Consider the following 21,341-nt stretch of genomic DNA (forward strand, 5'->3'; position numbering starts at 1 on the left):
GGAATCATGAGCCCAAATAAACTCTTATGTCTTATAGGTTTACTTGGTCTTGATGTTTTATCACAGCAACAGGAACATAGCTAATACATCCCATATGTGCTTTCCTAGGTTCCCTTTGTCCTCTACCTTATATTCTATCAAATAACACAGTACTCCTAAGCTCACATCTGTATCCACACATTCTTCTGATCTCTAGTGTTGCATATATGACTGTATTTGTGCTTAAATGTCTCTCAAGTATCTAAACCCGGATTTCTAACTTGACTTTCCTCTCTTTTTGTGTAGTTAAGCAAATGGCATTGTCTCTCTATTCCTGCAAACCAAATTTCCCACTGATATACAGGAATCTCTCTGCCATTCAAGCTTCTCAACCTACCCATGATCAGTTCGTCTCCACATCTGGACTGGCTGGTTTTGTGTGTCAACTTGACATAAGCTGAAGTTATCACAGAGAAAGGAGCCCCCTTGAGGAAATGCCTCCAAGAGATCCAGCTGTAAGGCATTTTGTCATTTAGTGATCAAAGGGAGAGGGCTTAGACCATTGTGGATGGTGCCATCCCTGGGCTGGTAGTCTTGGGTTGTATAAAAAAGCTTCTCCTTTGATCAGGTCTCAGGGGTTATCAGATCCCTCTCTCCAGACACTTCAAATGTACCATAGTGAACAGTTTGTGATTGCTTGTGAAATATCTGGCTCCCGCCGGGCAGTGGTAACACATGCCTTTAATCCCAACACTTGGGAGGCAGAGGCAGGTGGATTTCTGAGTTCAAGGACAGTCTGGTCTACAGAGTGAGTGCCAGGACAGCCAGGACAACACAGAGAAACCCTGTCTCGAAAAACCAAAAAAAAAGAAAAAAGAAAAAAGAAAGAAAGAAAGAGAGAGACAGAGAAAGAAAGATCTGACTCCCTTCATATAATGTCTGACACAAAGCCTCTTGTTTACTACTATGGTTCTAGCATAGAACTTTGCGGATAGTAGCCCCTCAGGAAGTACTGTGTCCAGCACAATCAATGGTCAGTCAGGTAACTGACACTGCTCATCTGACTCCCTTTTGGCAACAATGAATAAACAAAGAGAAGCAAGTAAATTCCTCCCAGATCATACTAATATACCTATGTAGGAAAGATAGACTTCTGACACATTCAAGACATGGTCTTCCCTAATGATAAAAGATACTCACTTACCAGAATTTAACAGTGAAAGAATCCCAAAGGTTACGCAAGAAACTTTAGCCACTGAGTGAACTTGCCAAATACTAACAGAGAAGAAATTCAATAAGTTAAACCTGCCCAGCTAATAAAGAAGAGGAAACCTTCAGCAGTGTGTATTAGGTAGGAATTGACTAACTCAGAATAGAACCAAGACCGTAAGTAGTGGGAAATGGCTAGGGTTGAGAAAAATCGATGGGAAAAACTAGGGAGAGTGATGCGGAAGAAAATACTGTGGGTACACATAATTCAATTTATGTCTTCATAATATTTTGCATGACCAGATCAAATATGGTTCCTCCTCCTATACATAGACTATAGACACAGAAGATACTAAATAGATCAGTTAACTCTACCAAGACTGTCCTTAAAGTTCCTGCAATGACTAAATGTATCAGGGTTTTCAGACTTTTCTCAAATCTAGTTTTACATGTTGGAGTGGTAGGAGGAGTCTATCTACAATGGCCAGATTTAATTCAAATTTTCACAACAGCACAACTCAGAAAGTACCATACATGTTACATTTTATGAGAACAGTGCCCTGAGGTTGCACACTGGGGCAACCCTGGTCTAGAATGAGCTTAATTAATTGTAATGGTAGGTATTGTAATTATAGTTTTGGGGATCCTAGGGTGAATCAGCAAATAGCTGTGTGGTGGCAATGTTTCACCACTTGCCCTTCAGTCAAATTTCAGAGTGAATGACCTTAAGTGACATTGTAGTCATGACCCAACTTAGAATAGAATACCAAGAAGGGATTGTGAATCAAAAAGAATGATGTTGGGACAGTCAGTGTGACCCATATGGGATGATACAGTAGGGCTTAGGAAAGGAAAACATGCAACTGACAAGGTTTCAAATGTAGCTATGAAGGCAGTCTTTAAGACTCAAATGGAGAAAGGTATGAAGCCAGAAACTTAGTTTCAAGGACAGAATCCAGGGATGGGCTACCAAGTAAACTCTAGAGTCAGAGAAACAGTTAGGAATGAAAGAGGTAATTTTTCTAATGTTGTAAGTAGATGCCAGTGGATCTGAGAGCTCAGAAGGGTTACCGTGGGTTGCTTCTGGAACTGCCCTTCTAGTATAGTATTATTGTGCCTTTTTTAGTGCATAAAACAATGTGGGCAGCTCATGAAAGCAAATATGTGTCTTGAACATTCATTGAAACAGACATCTTGGCCCATCCACAATCAAATATTACTTTCTTCTTCAGCAAGGGAGTCAATGAGGGCAATAATTTTGTTTTTTTAACCCAAATGACCCGAACAGTGGCCACAACCACTCTCTTTCTTTGTTCCAAAGATCAGTCTGAATTCCACCAAGCCATTTGTAACCAATCAAAGAAGCTTTACCACCTTCCCACTCCTCCAGGCCCAAACATTTCATCCCAGTTTCCTTAGTTGGATGGAGCCTAATGTCATTGCAGAGGGCTTTTGCAAGGCTTTGAAGAACCAGAAAATGGGCCCCAGTCATAAAGGAAGAACATAGAGGTGAGGGGTAGTTTTAGATGTCAGTGTGATTAGATAGAGGAAAACCCAGGCAGCTAAAGACAGTGCTTCTAAGCATGCCTCTGAAAGCGTTGTTATAAAATCTCTAACATTACAAATAGTGGATTAAGTAAGAAAAGGCCAAGCCACCAAGTCAGTTGAGAATCCAAATAAAATAAAGGGCAAAAACACTGTCCATCATCCTTCCTGGTTCTGACTCCTTGAGACTTCAGCTAAGCCTCTCTACTATAGTCTTGGCTGAACGGAACCTTACTTTGTAGACTTCAAAGGCACTGATAACTGCTCTCATCTGCCTTCCAAGTGCTGAGATTACAAGCCTGTACCACCTCTTTCATCTCTATGATCTCTCTGATCAGATTAGCTGAATTTACTGATATGGAAAGATCTCTATGTATCAGTAGATTTAACCAAAGTGGGCTTACAAATATTCAACAAAAACATATTGCATCTGTTACTGAACATTTTTCTTGCCATTGTTTCCTAAACGATGCCATATAACATTATTTACAAATATGCTTTATTGCACTAGGTTTTATAATCAGAGGATTTGCACTGGCTATATGCAAATTCAGCTATGGTAGATTGCATGAGAAATGTTCTCAGAGGTTCATGTGTTTGAAAACTTGGTTAGTCCACCATTAGTAGTGCTATTTGTGGAGGTAAGGAAACCTTTAAGAGGTGCAGCTTCCCTAGAGAAAGCATGTTAGTGAGGGTGGACTGTGAGGGGTTTTAGCTTTACCCCACCTCCTGTTGCCCTCTGCCTCTGTGTCTGGAGAAAAGGTGATTAGCTAGCTTCCTGCTCAAGTCACCATGACATGCTTTCCCACCATGAATTGAATCTATTCCTCTGGAATCTTAAACCAAAATAAACTTTTTTTCCTTAAGCTACTTTTGATGGCAGTATTTTATCACAATAACAGAAAAGTCAATACAACTACATTTTGTATAGAGAGCTTAACTAACCAGGATTTCTAATATCCGTTAGGTTATATACACTGGAAAGAATCTCTACAAATACCAAAAAATAAGACTAGATATACATGCACAGGTCTCTGTACCTGCATGCCCACATAGACAGATGGAGTTTCCTACTAATTCTGTCTCTCTGGAGAACTCTCACTAATACAGCAGGCAAAGACACAGTAGCCTTAAAATACACAGCCCTCCCTCCAAGTTCTGGTCTTCAACCTTATGTTCAGGTAAAACCTTAAAATGGAGGAGAAGGAACAAATTCTTGGGTTATACTTACAACTTGGCAGCCAAACCCACATAGCATTTGCATTAAACTTAATAAAATGGGATGGAGCTATATGGTAATAAAAATAACAAAGAGAATTAAATCATCTTGAAATGAGAGACATGCAAAAGAAAGATAGGAAGAGAAACCAGTTGTCTCTATTATTCAAAGGCCAAAGCCCCATAAGCACTCTCATAGTGTGTTCTCTGGAGCTCTTAAATTTTTCCTGCAATGCCAGGTTCACTCTCCCAGTTAACCAACTCAGAAGAGCCAAGCAGACTCTAAGTGCCAAGCTTCCTTCCCCCTCAGTAACTATAGCACAGGGTACGCAGTTTACCAGCAGCAGCAAGCTTCTGGCTCCCTGCCAGCTGCTTCATTGCTTATTAACTTATTTTATATAGCCTTCAGCATGGCAAGAAAGCTTCCTCTAATTATCAACAGGAATGCAGAAGCCACAAGGGGAAATCTGAGCCAGAGAACTGAGGCTGTGTTGATTATGCTCCAGCTCTTATCAAAGTGGACATAGAGTTGAGCTATGCAGATACCAGGCTGGCACCCACAGGAAGTGTGTGGGAAGGGGCCTGAAAGGCTAGCTTGGCGCAGGAATGAATGCTCAACGAAGAGAACTGGGTTGGTGGGGGAGGGTACCTGCTTGATTTGTTTGTTGGTTGGTTGGTTTGTTACATCTTCCAGTTGTTTAGGGAAGTTAAACATCAAAGTTGCCAGAGACAGAACATACACATAAGGCCCATAGACTTTGGGCCACTACATCACAGAAGGGGGACATGTGAGATAGTGAAGTTAGAGAAGAGTGGTCATCCATTAAACTGAGTCACTGTCCAGAAGATGGCTTGAATCCATTTTTTAATTGGATATTTTATTTATTTACATTTCAAATGTTATACCCTCTCCCCATTTCCCCTCCACAAACCCCCTATGCCACCCCACCCTGCTTCTATGAGGGTGCTCCTCCACCCACCCACACACTCCCACCTCCCTGCCCTCAAATTCCCCTACACTGGAGCATTGAGCCTTCACAGAATCAAAGGCCTCTCCTCTCATTGATATCTGACAAAGCCATCCTCTGCTACATATGCGGCTGGAGCCATGGGTCACTCCATGTGTACTCTTTGGTTGGTGGTTTAGTCTCTGGGAGCTCTGGGGGGTCCGGTTGATATTACTGTTCTTTCTATGGGGTTGCTCCTTTGCACAAAAACTAAAAGTCACCTCTAAAAGGGACAACTCAGGAGCAACCAGACACAGTAGCAACTTACTGAGTGGACAAGAAATATGCCCATGAGTCCTCTCCTCTCCTCGGTTTCTATACTATCTAAGAAGTCCTCAATCGAGGGTCAGACCAAGTCCCATCTTCTCCCTGAAACTACTCACATCTTCTTATAGCTTCAGTATTCTATATAAGGAACTTCTGACAAGTTCAATTATACTGATAACAACAACAACAAAGTATCTTCAAAAGTATATTGTGAGGGAAAATGAAAGAAAACATTCCAAGATCTTTAAAGAAGGTTGTGGAGAGTATGGAACGTAAACCATCCACCATCCCTACCTCACTCCACATCCCAGATTCCTGTGATTTGTAGCATGGCTAGTATCTTCTGGTTCTGTCCTAGAATCTTCTGCCTGGGAGAGGTTTCAAATGCTGTACTGGGGGTTGAACCTGCAAAGACTTGGGAACCTTAATACTAGACATAAGGAAAAGATTAGAACAAGTGGATAAAGGAGATGTTGACAAGGACTCTCTCTGGACACTTTCAGAGAGAAATCGAGCTCAGCTGCCATTAAACATCACCAGTGGTCCAAGTGGAAGTGGGTCCAGAGAGATGCGGTAGTAGGTGGTGGTAGGCCAGGTTCCCCTGTGTAATCAACACAAAGAAGAACTGGATGGAGCTGAAATGATGTGTTTTATCAGACATACTCCATGACTGGAAAAAGTTTGCTTCTCTCCAAAGCAGAAGAAAAATAACCGGTGTAAATGAGGTTATCTGTGACCTTCCTTCTGACAGAGAAAATCTGAGAGATGATTCAGTGATTAAGAGCACTTGTTGCTCTTCCGGAGGACTCTAGTTCAGTGCTCAACACCCATATTGAGCAACTCACAACTGCCTGTAACTTCAGCACCAAGGGATCCAAAGCCCTCTTCTGGCCTCCATGGGCAGATGTGCAGCATACACAGACACACAGACAAACAAAAATAAAGCTATTTCAAAAGCATCTATCTTTCAATGTTTTTATCTCACCTCTCCTGCTGTCCATTTTTCTCTTTTGTAGAAGAAAAAAAACTTTGCACATGTGGTCTTCAGTTGTGGCTTTTAGTTTCTGGACAGGTCCTTCTTCCTGCCTTCCCTGATTTCTTAATTCCAACAGTCTGGCTTCTACCTCCTGGCTTCTGCAGAAATATATTGCGCCTCCCCGGAGAGATAGCCTCCTACCAACCACATCCAAATCCCCTTTCACACTGCATCTTCTTAGTGTGTCTACTACATTTTCAACAGCTATAAACACCCATCCTTTACTACACCCAGCTTCTTCTCAGATCTCAACCTTCTTCCTGAGTTGTTTCCTGTCTCTTTGCACAGCTCTCTACAGGGTAACAAACCAAAGAAATCTCTCAGAATCTTATACATGAGAGATTCATTTCCATTGTTTCTGGTCTAGGAAAAACATTTAAGGATGTGGATCTTGGCTAGTATCCAGAGACTCCCACAATTTCACATTTCTCTTGTTTTCTTTTTATTTGACTAGGGCAGATATGGACAACAATCTGCTAGGAGACATCACTTTGAGGATTCTGATCAGCTTTGATTATCTTTTCTCTGATTTTATCTCTCTGCTCCACCCTCTCAAAATGGTGTGGCTTTGTAGGTGGTATACCAGATGGCTTGGAGGGAGGCATGGAATGGAATGTGTTTATTGTCCTTTCTGTCTCCTCTGTTCCTCTTCTCTGATTTTTTGAAAACAAACCCGGTGTGTTATTTACTATCATCTATATAGAACACATAAATATCTTCTGAAAGTACACAAGACAAAACAAGAACACAAAAATCTCCATGTATACTAGCTGATACATACCTCCAAGAAGAACTGGATATCTGAGCAAAAAACACAAAAGGTTAGCATTCACCACAACATTTCTACAATGGCACTGTATGCTGTAGCCATGAACATGTAATTTTAAAAAGTAATTTGTAATAGAAAATACATAGAATACTTTTCTAGATCCTATTGACATAGAAAGTAGTAAGTAATGGAAATATAATCTCTGTTATTTTTTAAAAACCTTATATTACATCTCTGTATACATTTTATTGTTTGTATGTATATGCCTTTATTGTTTTCTGTATCTAATTGATGTACACATTCATTAATTGTTTGTATATTTTGTGTGTGTGAACATGTGTGAGTATCTGCATATGTGGCACATGAAGAGGTCTGACAACAACTTGAAGGAGTTATTGCTCTCCTTCTATCATGTCAATTCCAAGAACTAAACTAAGGTCATCAGGCTTGGCAGCAAGCCCCTTCACCTACTGAGCCTTTTCAGTAGCCCATGAACTCTGTTTTATGAACTATTTGTAAGAATACAAGGAGTTATTTTAAAGGAAATATTACTTTATTTCTCCTGATCTCTTACAATACTTGACTCATCTAGCCTGTGCTAGCCAAGTTATTTAACCACTCTGATTTCACTTGTTTGTGTTCTGGAATGAGAAGACTAAATAAATAAATACCTACATATTTAACTCATTTATTCAATATATTTGCCTATTCTAGAACTTTCATTGAAAACTGTTTTAGTTGGCTTTTACTGTATAATCATGTCAATAGTTGTTTCTAAAACATCAAGCATTTAGCTAACTCATGATTCCACAGTGAGATGGCCTGAGTTGGACTTGGCGGGGTGGTTCTTCTGCTCATTTAGGTGTCTATGTCAATTACCAATAAGCCAAAATGGCTCTCTTTCTGGGTTTGTCTGGCAACTGGCTGAATCCAAAGAGGCACTGTGCCTCCTGGTTCTCATGTGGTCAATGAGCTTCAGCTTGTTCACACAGCAACCTGGGGCTATGGAGCAGTAATTCTCAACCTGGAGATCTTGACCCCTTCACAGTGGTATACTAAGACCATCAGGAAACATAGATGCTTACATTACAACTAATAATAGTATCAAATTTACAGTTATGAAGTAGCAATGAGAATAATTTTATGGCTGGAGGGTCACCACACCATGAGGAACTGTATTAAAGGGTCACAGATTTAGGAAGATTGAGAACCACTGCTCTAGAGTAAAGAAAGGGCAAAGGCTGAATGAAAAAGCCATTTCAAGTCTTTACTTGTATCACATCAGCTCATATCCTACAGGCAAGATCCCCAGGGCTTAAAGAGCAGAGAATAGGAATACAAACATTAAAAGAAACACTTCAAGTCAATAGCAAAGGGCTGTTGAAGAAGAGGCTAAGGCTGTATGTGTGGCTAAGGCTATATCGGCAGCCTGCCAGATGATCTCTCTTTATCCTAAATTCTTACCTCTGTTGCACTTGCCTTTTAATCTTTCTGTTGATGAGTTCTACTATCAGCAAAGGATCCACTCAAAAACCTGTGGTGAGATAGGCTATGAAGTGATTTTTTTTTTAAGGGAAGTTAGATCAGGTTTACAGACCAGTAATTTCAATATAAGCAAACTTCTTGATCCATCCCAGTCTGGAAAAACATTCTAAAGCATTTATCCTAATTTTTTGTTAAGGTGTGCCCCTCCCCCAAAGTAGTCTTTAGAGATCCGGTACTCCAGTGTTTGAACATTTCAAGACTGCAGGGAAACAGTGGCTATGAACGTGTTACTTACTAGAGCTACTGATTTCTTTTTATAATTTAGCTGAAGCTTGTGGAGCAACAAACTATGTCTCCCTGACTGCAAGAAACAGCAGGAATCAATCAAATAACAATGGGTTCTAAACACATACATTATTCGTAGTACCATACCAGAGACTGCAGGATGAAAAAAAGGCAAGATGCCATTCCTTCCATCTGGAAACTTGATGTGCAATTAAGAAAACACACACACACACACACACACACACACACACACACACACACAAATAATTTAGCATTCCAGGTAGCAGACTGAATGAAGACGTCGGATCTACAGTTCTGTCCAAGTCTAAAGTTTCTACAGGTGTTCCATCTGTTCTGACACCATCTGCTCTCCATTTCCTGCTGTGTCAAATGTCCCACACTAAATCACCCTGGGAGAGGAAATGTGACTCAGGCTGACAGCGCCGTGCTCCACCACACTGGCTCCCACACCTGCTCACAACTTCATATTCCTCACGCACCTGTCATCACCTACCAAACACCCCCTCCTTCACCCTACACATCAGCGGATACATTCACATCATCAGTTTCCCATTTAGATAAGAAATTCCCTCCCAAACATGTGAACAGAGGAAAAAATGTAGTAGGTTTGAAAGACACCTCAGTCAGTGAAGTTCTTACTATTACAAGCTTGATCATAGCATTCCAAAAAGCTAGGTACTGGGGCATGCTGGAAAATCAAAGCCCCAAGTCATGGTTAGCCAGCATGGTCTAATCAGTTAGCCCTAGATTCCTATGAAAGGCTGTATAAAAAAATGAGATATCCTGAAGAATAACACCCAAGACAGAGCCCTGCCCTTCCCATGCGTGTGCACACACATACACATACAAACACAAAACGTGTTTTTTTTAAACTTGCCAAAAATGTTTCTGCTTCTAATGAGAAATACTAGTGTATGTAGACAATGAAGCAAAGGGTAGAATGACCTTGAAAACAGAAAATGATGGCTGGAGAGTCCACTTTCCTGGGGCACAGAGATGCTCCTATTTCTAAAGATGGTTTCTCAATGAGTACCTGGAACCATGAGCACTGTGAATTTAATGCTCTCTTACTTTGAATGAAAAGTAATGTTCACAAAATCTGTTGCCATCTATTTCAGAAGGTTGTTTCAATTTTTCAAGCTTGTGATTATATAAAAGCACTCTAGACAATGTAAGCTACTATATCTATAGATTCCCAGCAATAGTGATACCTAAGTCTATGACTCCTAGCTAGTGTGCAACACTAGTTAACACTAGCTAAATAGGCAGCATTCAGCAAACATAAGCTGACTGCTGTAACAATCTTTGATAAGCATGTATTCCCAAGGAACACTGGCCCATCCCTATAGATCTGCAGTAGCAGAAGTGCTATAGCCAGTAAAATCAGTCTGTGAAGAAGACTACATCCTAATTCAATGCTAAATACTTAGGCTATGGATGTAACTTAGTGGTGTGGCCCATAATTCACATACACAGAGCGTCAGTTTAAATCAAATACATACATAGATACATATTTACATGAAAAGCATATATCCATAAATTAAATACTTACAAAAATGAGTGCATACACACATTAAATGAAACAATAATGTGAATCACACATAAGCTAAATACATATATAAGTACATATATGCCTAAAAGCATAAACTAAAAACATACATGCATATATACACTAAACATACATAAACTGTAAACATAAATTCATAAGCTAAATATATATAAATATATAATATATACATATATACATACACAAACAAAGTACATCTTTTTATAAATTAAATACATACATATATAAACATTTATACATATATAAATGCACCCTTAATTCAAATATAGGCATATATAAACTAAATACATATCCCAGTAAATACATACTTGCCTGTGTACATAAATAAACTAAATATATATGTTGGTAAATTAAATATATATACATACACACTTATATACTTATATTAACACCCATAAATTGAATACAGATATACATAAACTAAATATATGCAGGTATACAGACATTGAATACATATGCATCTAAGTTAAATACATTCATAAACTAAATAATACATTGCCATAACATACACAAAACTTATAATCAAAACAATTTTTGTCCAAAATTAAAAGAAAATGTGAGTGTATTAGAACTTAAACAGATGAAGCTATGGAGCTTCCCATGATCCTGTAAGCATCACTCACTGTGTAAAAGAGTTAGGACTATATAGACACCTTCTATACTCTTACCTAAAAATTGACTAAGTATCAAATGGTATCACCTACTACGCTGGGCCTTGTCTTCACTAAAGCAATCTGAATCTTAGCTTTTTTGAAGATAATGAACAAATAAGGTCTCAGAAAATATGCTTACACACAAAATATGCTAGCTTCTCTGATCTTACAGTAAATCACAGGTATGGCATTCCATGCCATGGAGCTTCAGTAACTAATACATGAGATGCTTTCACTGGAAGCAGAAAGAGTCTAACATTAGGTTGCTATAAAAGCCTGAAGCCTCACTTCTAGGTATATATTTAGTTTATATGTGTACATATGCATGTATGTGTTTACAGAGATATATATTTAGTTTATGTATGTCTGTATTTAATTTATATATATATATACATATATATATATATATATATATCTGGCAAACTGATGCATTAAACTTACCTAGTGTCTGCTCCACTGAGGGATGGAGAACCTCCTAGGAGTGAACTCATTTCAAGAGAAAGGCCAATAGACTAACATGGCCAAAGAGTCAGTAAAGCGACAGTCCTCAGATCACCAAGGTGCATGTCACTAGATTGGCTAGATTGGAGTCCTATGGATATGGTAGAGGAAGAGTTTTAGAGTTTTCAGTTGCTAAATTCGGGGATACAATCTGTAATTCTTTGGTGAACTCTTAAGTACTCACAAAAACATCATTACTATTCCATCCATCTCTGAGATATCAAGTGTCAGTATTAAGACAACCTTGGGGTCCCCACAGGAGAAGCCCAGGAGGACCCACCCAGAAATTTGCACTAATGTTGGCCAAGGTCTGGAATGTAATTCACTGGGCCCAGTCCTGGCTGGAGGTGGATATAAGGAACGTAGGTTACTACGCCAGCTTCTGAGAGTGTGAACTCCCCAGGTCCATGGCTCAGGCCTAGAAGCTTGCCTCTTCATCAATTCCTCTGATTCTAAAGGCTCTCTCTTTCTTAATGATATGAATTTCTATCTCCATCCCAAATATGTATTCTATATTTCAGACTGGTGTATCTGTATCACTGTTTGAAAATCGAACCTTCAGACCATCTATTCCAAAAATAGACCATCTTAAACTTCCTGATTTTTTTTTTTATATTAAACTGATGGGACTTTCATCCCTACACCAATTAGGTCTAAAACTCCTACCATTATCATCTTCTTTCTTTATTGTGCATTGTACATTCAGTTCATCTGCAATTCACAGAAGTTTCTAAGTCCCTTCTGTCTGCACAGCTACTATGTCAGTCTAAGAAGGCATCTTGTATGGCTTTGATAACTACAACACATGAAGCCATGGCACTGGAATCCAAACTCATCCCTTTTCAGTGCCAGATAACAAAGACAAGGTCAATAATTGAGTTTCTATTAAAAGCAGAAAATCAGAAAAGTCATTAAATGAACTACCCAGGATGAACGTGTTCAATGTTCTACTAGAGGAACTAATGCATATGGGATCCCTCTCATCATCACACCCATCACCTCAGGATTTGGCACACCTCTATGCTCATAAGCAACCCCTCTTAAGAACACTGTCCCACTCAGCTCTTTTTTTTCAACCCTGAGTCTTGCTATTGCTTATGATGCAGGCAGCTCACCTGGTATTCTGTCATAGCCTATTTTGCACTGTGCACTCATCTTTTCATCTATTGACTATGGTTTAATTTGAGGCAGACTATGCCAATGACCACACATGGGATCTGCACGTATCTGAGCAGTGTGACCTGTGATGTGACAGACAGGAGGGGCCATCATAACATGTTTGTATATGAGAGTTGTACTGTTATATCAATGACTCCCCTAAGAGACACCTCTCTAGGACTTTTGCTTCAAGAGAAGAAAGACCGCTTTTACTAACATCACTGATGGGCAGTTCTCGTCCCATCAGGCATCTTTCTGACATGGTCACTTGATTTGTATAAATAACAATCTCAAAAGAAATAACGAAGGTCTTAAGAGTACATTTTGCCTTACATTAATTTTTAAACTCTTGTTTCTTTAATTTTATTATGAATATGAGCCTTTGTGTGTGTGTGTGTGTGTGTGTGTGTGTGTACATCACATGTGCAGTTCCTGAAGAGGTCAGAAAAGGGCAACCCATTCCCTTAGAACTAGAGTGACACGCAGTTTTGAGCCACAGTGTGCATGCTGAGAGCAGAACCCAGGTCCTCTGCAAGAGCAGCAAGTGTTTTTAAAGACTGAGCCATTTCTTCATCCCCCACAGTTTTTTTTCTTTTTGTTGATATTTAATTAACATACAACAGCATAAGCAAAGATCCTAAGAGGATCCAGAGTTTTATAAGCCAAATTAACCAAAGAAGTAGCCAAAAGAAGACATTACCACATTGCAAGTGTGAGAGAAACCTATCAGGCACAACAGGGACACAATGAGAGCTCTTTGTTCCCAAGATGCTTCTGTTGAAGCTTGACAGCAGGGCGTAAACCACCATTTCCAAAGTCAGGAAGAATCTAGTATGCTTGAAGAAAAGAGATTGTTGACGCCAATCATTTCTGAGTCCAATTATATTTCGGGGCTATTATACTTTAAAGATTTTTTTTTAACAATTGTAAAGATATCCTGATTATTAAGGTCACTAGTGTCAACTAAAGGAGAAAAATAAATAAAAATACAAATTATCCACATTCCTATCGCCCAATCAAAATCAATCAGCTGTGACAGGATTTTCCCTGCCCAATCACATTAAAATGTTAGTGCAGCAGGAGGCCTGTGATTGGACAAGGGAAAAGGGAGGCAGAGCTAAGAGTTGCAGAGACAGAGAGCATCTTGGGAGAAAGGAGAAGAGCCCTGATGGAGATGGTCAGACAGGAAGAAGAGCCAGATCCAGCATGGTTTTAATAGCCACAGGTAGTTATGATATCATAAAGGATAGAATATTGGGGATAATTTGTCTAATGTAGGTGGGCAGCTTTCATCATTATCAAAAGGTTTTGAAATTATTGTATTGGCATCTTGTGAATTGAGAATTTATTGATACGTAAATCTGTTTGGTTAATTATAAGCTTCTAGAGCTTTGTTTCTACCCAGTTGCCGAGTATTGTGGTGTGCTGTGTCTACTTTGGGGTGGATGGACCTTGCGTGGGGCTGGCATAGCAGCAAAAGGAACTCAGGAACTCCAGCCCCATCGGGGAGTTGGCAGGTAGAGGCAGAGCCAGCGGACCTGCAGCAGGCTGAAAGATGCTGGCACAAGTGCAGGAACATGCAGGGTTTTTTTGTTTTTTTGGTTTTTTTTATAATATTTCCTACAAGAGTCAGCTTTGTGTCTTAAAATATTTTCAGTCTATTTTGGTTGATGATGGATAAATAAACAGAGAGATAGATCATTAATGGATGATAGAAGATAGAAATATGGTAATAAATATATAGAAGAAAGATGATACCTAGATAATAGACAGGTATTTGATAATAGAAAGAAAATAATAGATAATAAATAGATACAGATAAATGACTGATGATAGACAATGGGTAGATAGATATATAGATAAATGGTACATAGTATTGTGGTTTTGTCTGTTGCTGTGTATTGTAATGCTAAATTCTGTATTCCAAGGTCTAGTTGCCTCAAGACAAGTGAATTCTAATATATGCCAGCTTTGGTTGTGCAATCCTTGCTCCTTAATTTAAAATTATTGGTTGAATAAAGATGCCTACAGTCTGTAGCTGGACAGAAGACAGGTAGGTGGGGCATCAGTTCCCAGATTTGGGGTCTGAAAAAAGACCAGAGGAAGGAGAGAGGAGGAAGAAGGAAGAAGGTTCTATGAGAGGAGATGGACAGGAGCACATGACTAGGAGAAATAGTAAGTATTTGAGGTACTCTGCTGGGAAAGTAGACAGGCCAGAAGGTAGGAAAGCAGATTAGGGGTTACCCCCAGTAACTGTCAAAGCCAGTTACATTTAAATTGGTTTGATTACAACATAGATACATAGGTAGATGATAGTGAGAAAGCAAGGCTGACTCCACGACAGGCTTCAAATTGGCAGTTTAGGAGATTAGGCCTAAGAACTGGGCAAGCCCAGAAAAGTCAGTTACTAGAAAACAAACAAACAAACAAACAAACAAACAAACAAACAAATGGGATTCCTCAGCAACAGTCTGCAACCATCACACACTATAATAGTTCTGGAATGCCTAGGGATACAGTAAGACAAAGCCCATCTACCCCAGAATTCCTCTAATGTGCTTTAAATCCAGCCTTCAAGCTAATTTTGGGGTCTCTCTGTCTTGTTAATGGGAGACGCCAGCATGCTGGATTTCTGCAGAATAAAACACTCTGCGTGTACATACTATTTGAGTCCTGGGTATCATTCTTTGGAAAATCACGGACCCTTACAATAAATGATACATAGATAGGTAGATATAGGTAGAAGATGTAGATAGATAGATAGATAGATAGATAGATAGATAGATAGATAGATAGATAGATAGATAGATTGACTGTTTGTGCTTGCATGTTTTAAACAGGATCCTACTGCACCTACTCTTTCATACGGTTGCATAAAGAAGCCATTTTTGATGTGAAGATCATTCTATCCAGATTTGGCAACTTTCTTCACACAAATTGGAGCCTACTGAAGATGGACCTGCCACTTCTAACCTACTTCTCAAGATCTCCAGCAGACCTCCTTGAATAGGATTCTACAAGCTGAGAAGGTAACAGAAACATTCTAAATGTCAAATTCAAGGCGTACAGAGAAAGTGCAGATGAGAGTACGTACACGACTTTCTTCTCTGGCCAATTCATGGGCTCCCTATGTGAGCAAATGCCTCTCAGCAGCTCCTGGCATGGGATGCTGTCTGCTGATGCTGTAAACTATGAAAACAAGCATGTAGCTTGGGGAGAATTTCCAATTCTACCATGGAAAGTCAGAGTGGTGCTGAAGCTGTGCACTGCAGAAACTGGATTTGCAAGACTGAGGGGGGGTGGGGAAGGAAGGGATAATCTGCACAGGCAAGGCCACTCAAGGCTATTGTTATCTACTTTTTGCTTATTATTTTTAGAGACCCTCAAGCTCCATATCACCAATGTTCTGCGCCTTCAATATGAAGTCCTTTGTCGTTTTTCTGGTAAAGAAATATTAGCATTGTTAGCTTCTAATAACAACCTCCCCGAAAAACTTTATCACCCTTATTAAATAAAGTGCAGGTCCCAGGAAGGATGCTATAACTAGATCCTCCCTAGAAGTTACAATAGATAAGAGCTGAGTTCACAAGGCCAGGGAAGATAGAAAGAAAAAATAAGAAGAGATTGGTTTCAAGTGAATTCAGCAAGAGCAAGCCTGTGATTCAGCACCAGCCAGCATGGGCCATTCTGTTCAGCTCACAAACATGCATCTTGCTGCAGCTGGGGGGAGGCTGCACTCTAATCTTAGCCTCCGCAGCCTGCCTTCGCAGGGGAACATTACTCACCGCTCTTCTTTCTTTTTAGGAAAACCAGCTCTGAGGGAAGATCCCGTGCTGTCTAAAGGAAGCTACCCAGGAAGAAAAATGAGAATAATTAAAACCCTAAATCTGTACAAGAAACATTCACAGCTGAGACTCTCAGCCAAGAACAGAGATAATGCTAATGATTTTGTTTTATAGCCTCAACATGCCTCACATCTGGAGGTGATCCAAAGCCCTCAGCAGGTTGTCACGTTGATGGAAGGGCCCCTGCTGAGATGCAGCTGCTTCTGGGGAGAGCTGCATCTGGAGAACAGCTGCCTATCAATCCATGCACCAGGAGGGCAGTGAGGCAGACTCTGCAAGGGTGCCCAGTCCACCTGGAGCCTCCCCCAACCCCCATCTCCAGAGACTTGGAAAGGCAGGGGCTGGTGGCTCGCATTTGCTAACTAATTGAAATGCAATAAAAGCTTCATTCTCTGTAAACTTTGGGGGAGGAAATGGTTCCCCACAGTCCAGCTTTCTAGCTCACAGAATGGCTTCTGACATGTGTAAGCACCAGGTTTTGATTAACTATTACCGAGGACAAGGTTTCTAAATGTATCTGCATTTCCAAACTCTCTTCTTCAGTTAACCATATGTTCACCAGTCTCACAGCTTAAATTCACCCTGTGTCCATCCATCAATGTGAGAACCATAAGACTGTGTCTGTGGGCTTTCCTTACAGACTCCCAAATCATTCCATGAACAGCAGTGTAGGTGTACCTGTAAACATGCAGAGAAACAGGCACACCCAGAGTGTGCACATGTGTGTGCACAAATTCGATTACAAATTCATACACATTTGTGCTTGTACTACATTAAGAGGGAAGAGGGAAGAAAGAAAGCTAACTGACACCATAATGGAAATCAACAGACCTGTTAGCTCTACCTTTCCATTAATAGGTTGTGTGACTTTAAATTAGTCACCCTAACTCTGTGTCTCCAAGTCTCTGTGGTCTTATAAAATAAGGGGAGGTCAATAAGTGTCCATTAGGATCTGCTCTAATGATAACCTTGATGATTATTTTATTACTGCACATTCTTTCCTTCTTTCTTTCAATTCCTGACTCTCCCTTCCTCCCTCCCTGATCCCTCCCTCAGTCCTTCCATCTTCTTTCTTCCTTCATAACTTTTTGCTTCCTTCTTTTTTCTGCTGTCTACTTACCCGTTATTAGGAGGGACAAGACAAATGACAGAAAGTAACCCTCAAGTGTTCTGCAATCCCGGATCTCAGCTGCCAGCCGTGCCAAAGAGTGATTTGAACATTTTGAGTAGATGACAGGTTACCTGCTTTCACAGATTTTAAATATTAGAACATCTTCTTTCTTTCCTTTTCTTTTTCGTTTTTATTCTTCTCTCATACAATGCATCCCAACCTCAGTTTCCCCTCCCTCCACCCTTCCCAGCCCCCCTCCCACTACCACCTCCCCTATCCCCCAGGTCCACTCCTTTTCTATTTCTCTTCTAAAAAGAAAAGAGCATAATGAGCAGGTTGTCAAGCAAGAAGGACCAGTAGGACAATGTGTGGCCCTGGGTGATTATTGAAATTCTGTTTTAGGTTGTTGTTTTTTTTGTTTTTTTTTTTTTTTTAAGGAGTAGAAGGAATCAAGTTATACGGCCTTCATTTCAAACAACCTACTTAAGATCTTGATGCATAAAACATGACAAAGTTAATTTTAAAATCCTCTTATGTTATCTGCCTTCTGAAGAATTTTCCATTGTCCTTGTACAATAATGTAACTTATCACATTGAGGGTTTTTTGCTTATCTATAAATAACTCCTTCACCCATAAACCAGGGATGACAGCCTATTTTTATTATTTAAACATGTCTCCAAGTATGAAAGGGCTATTTCCAGGAAATCCAAGTTGCCACAGCCACTCTCCTGACAGTTTGCCTGTGTATGTCAGGCAAGTGTTGCAAAAGAAGGACTTTCTTCTAATTGTTCAAAAGAAAAGAAGTCAGGCACCCTGCTGGCTGCTGGCAGCAGGTAACCACTAAAACAGGAGCCAGGGGCTCAGTGGTTCTCCAGGCTCAAGGCAATGGAAGACAACCAAAGCACCCCAGGGGAATTCTTACTGATGAGCTCTTCATTATTTTTCTGAACTCAATGTTCTCAGATAAGCCTGAGTTGGCCTCCCAAATGACAGTAGCATCACAAAAAAATTCAGAATTTCCCATTAAAGGGTAATTCTCCACTATTGTGGAGTGAGAAGTTGGACCCAGTTTCCTTATAGGTCAAAAGTCTTGAAATACCTCACAGAACAACTGTACTAATACCTCCCCATAAAACTTCTGTGGCTGTAAAGTAAAAAGTGCAAATTGCTTAGCACACAATGCTCAAAGATGAGGCTATCCTTACTAAATCACCTTTCAGGGCACTGCCTACTATTCACTCTTGAAAGAAATGAGAGTACCTACACACAGAACATCCCACAGCCCAGATCTCCCATCATCTTCCATTGCATGCCTATCCACTATCCTCTACAGCACTTCATCCTTGTATATCCAGTTGCTTCCTCCTCTCTGACCTCTGCTGAGTTTCTCCTTCCTTCCAGTCCTCTCTTCTCTGCCTTATGGAATGTCTCAGATTCCACAATAGGTTCACTTTGTCTGTCAGCTCTGCATCTACCACCATCTTGGATGACTCAAACAGCTGATTGAGTGGTAGTATATTGGAATATAGAGCACAAGATTGACAACTTAAATGTCAAAATGGGTAGAACACAGACAAGGAATGAACCACACTTGCCTAACAGTGTTGATGTGATGTCGGTAGTCATGGTCATGGTGTTTCCCAACACTGAGAGAGTAATCGGCATGGCCCTCAAATTACCTGAGAGTGTTTAAAAGATGGGAGTATGCTTGTCTATAAATCAGAAGGATGAACCTCAAGAGAATGAAAATACAAAACTCCAAGACTTTAACCTTGCTGGTGCTGGTGAGATCCACCTCTCAAGTCTTTATTGCAGCTAACTGGCTTTCAGGCCACTGAGTCTCACAAATTCATGGCCCTCATTGACTCTCGTTTGTTTACTTGAGACTAGTATCAATTCAGTTGCCAACTCTTGCCTCTCTCCATACTGTCTTCCTTCCTACACCTCTCTCCCAGATTCTAAGAGCATCTCTTGTATTCTCACCCTCCATACTCTCTTCCTGAAGCTCCTGACACATTTCTCTGGTAGACTTTGTGGTTGTTTGCTTGTTTTATTTTGTTTTAGCTTGAGGCACCAGATAGACTTCCAGCTCAGTTTTTACCAGAATTGGTTAGTTTCCTAATTGAACATTTTTAAATGAATTTCCATCATTAAGGTAACTGATAAATGTATTTTTAAAAGGACCTAACTCTCTTTCCAAGATTCTTCACCACTTCTATTTTGTCATGTAACCTATATCCTATGAAGATATCATGGCTGAAAACTAACATCTACTGTACTCCTTATACCTAAGAAAACCCTTGGATAATTTAAAAGTATTAGGGGGAAATTTCCAGAAGGAAAGGCAATGGGTAGTTATTAACAAAGACAAATTTTTCTTTCCATTAGAACTTAAGGAAAATACACACACACACACATACACACAACAACAACAACAACAACAATGACAAAAAACCCACACACTACACATATACACATGCATACACATAAAATGCATCACCGTTTCTTGTTTTCATTTTAGAAGATAATAAAGAAGCTTAAGAAATGGCTTTTAGGAAAACAAATAGGAGAGAGAAATACAGTAAATTCTTCTAAGGTACATACCTATTATATCCATCCTTCCTACACCAACTAAATTAAATTGTGCTTTTAGATATTAACTCTCAAACTTTATCATTCTAAGACATCTAGACTGGATTCTGTCAGAGATAAAATTTCCAAACCCAGTCCATCTCTCATTAGAAATGGGCTAAGTTCTCCTTCTTTATTGCAAATTATTCTTTAAAATTCAATCCCTTTTTAATCCCTTCTGTGGATACTCCCATGTCCCTACCATCCCTCTCTTTAGAAAATAATGCAGTTGATGCCTGACACTCTAGTAGGTTCTATGTTGCTTAGCACTGTTCTCTATACTTTAATAAAATCAGTAAGAAGGAATGACATGAAGATGATGTCTAGGAAAATTCCACTCTGTTTGGATGAGCTCATGAAGGTTTAACACGAGGCTGAATGTCTTGAGCAAGGCCATTGTATAACTAAAATGCAGCTCTTATCCTTAGCTTCTTTCAATAAAACACTGTCTTCTTGCCTTCATCAATCTCGACTCTCTCAGCTGAGACAGCTGAGCTTATGGTTTCATCTGGTACCTGCTCTGACGGTTTAGATGTCTATTTATACCATTTGTTAGATATGACCCCTCTTTGAGACACTTACCCTGTTAGGGTTTATGCTATTAGCTATCAATGTTCATTTTTTCCTATAATGTGAAACTTTTATTGTATTACTGGATGAAATACACCATAGCATCTTCAGTAGTGGCCCACAGACTAGGAGAACTTAGCAAATCTCTGCTCACTTGGAACCATGTAAAGTCATGTGTACACACACTTGCATTCAGATCCTGGGTCTGATGACTATGTTTTGTGTGTGTGTGTGTGTGTGTGTGTGTGTGTGTTTTATAAAAACTTCACTGATTATACTTTTTTCCTCTGAAAATCAGACCAGCAATACTATTAGCATTCCTTCTAGGCTCTGCCCCACAGTTACCTGGCAACAGCCAGGTATACCTGACTCAGTATAAAAGGAGCTATTTGCCCCCTCCTTACTCTTACTTTCTTGCCCTCTTACCCTCTTACCCTCTTACCCTCTTACCTTCTTACTCTCTTCTCTTTCTGTCCATTCCCC

At 39.8% G+C, this 21,341-nt stretch overlaps 1 long non-coding RNA gene across 1 annotated transcript; it reads left to right on the forward strand.

Annotated features, from left to right (window-relative positions):
- Window positions 1-13,872: 13,872 nt before the first annotated feature.
- On the forward strand, window positions 13,873-16,648 carry LOC116085090. The gene is made up of 3 exons (XR_004116414.1): window positions 13,873-13,925; window positions 15,541-15,729; window positions 16,505-16,648. It is a non-coding gene; the product is annotated as an uncharacterized LOC116085090 (long non-coding RNA).
- Window positions 16,649-21,341: the final 4,693 nt, after the last annotated feature.

The sequence above is a fragment of the Mastomys coucha genome, unplaced genomic scaffold, assembly GCF_008632895.1.
Source record: "Mastomys coucha isolate ucsf_1 unplaced genomic scaffold, UCSF_Mcou_1 pScaffold9, whole genome shotgun sequence".
NCBI lineage: Eukaryota > Metazoa > Chordata > Mammalia > Rodentia > Muridae > Mastomys > Mastomys coucha.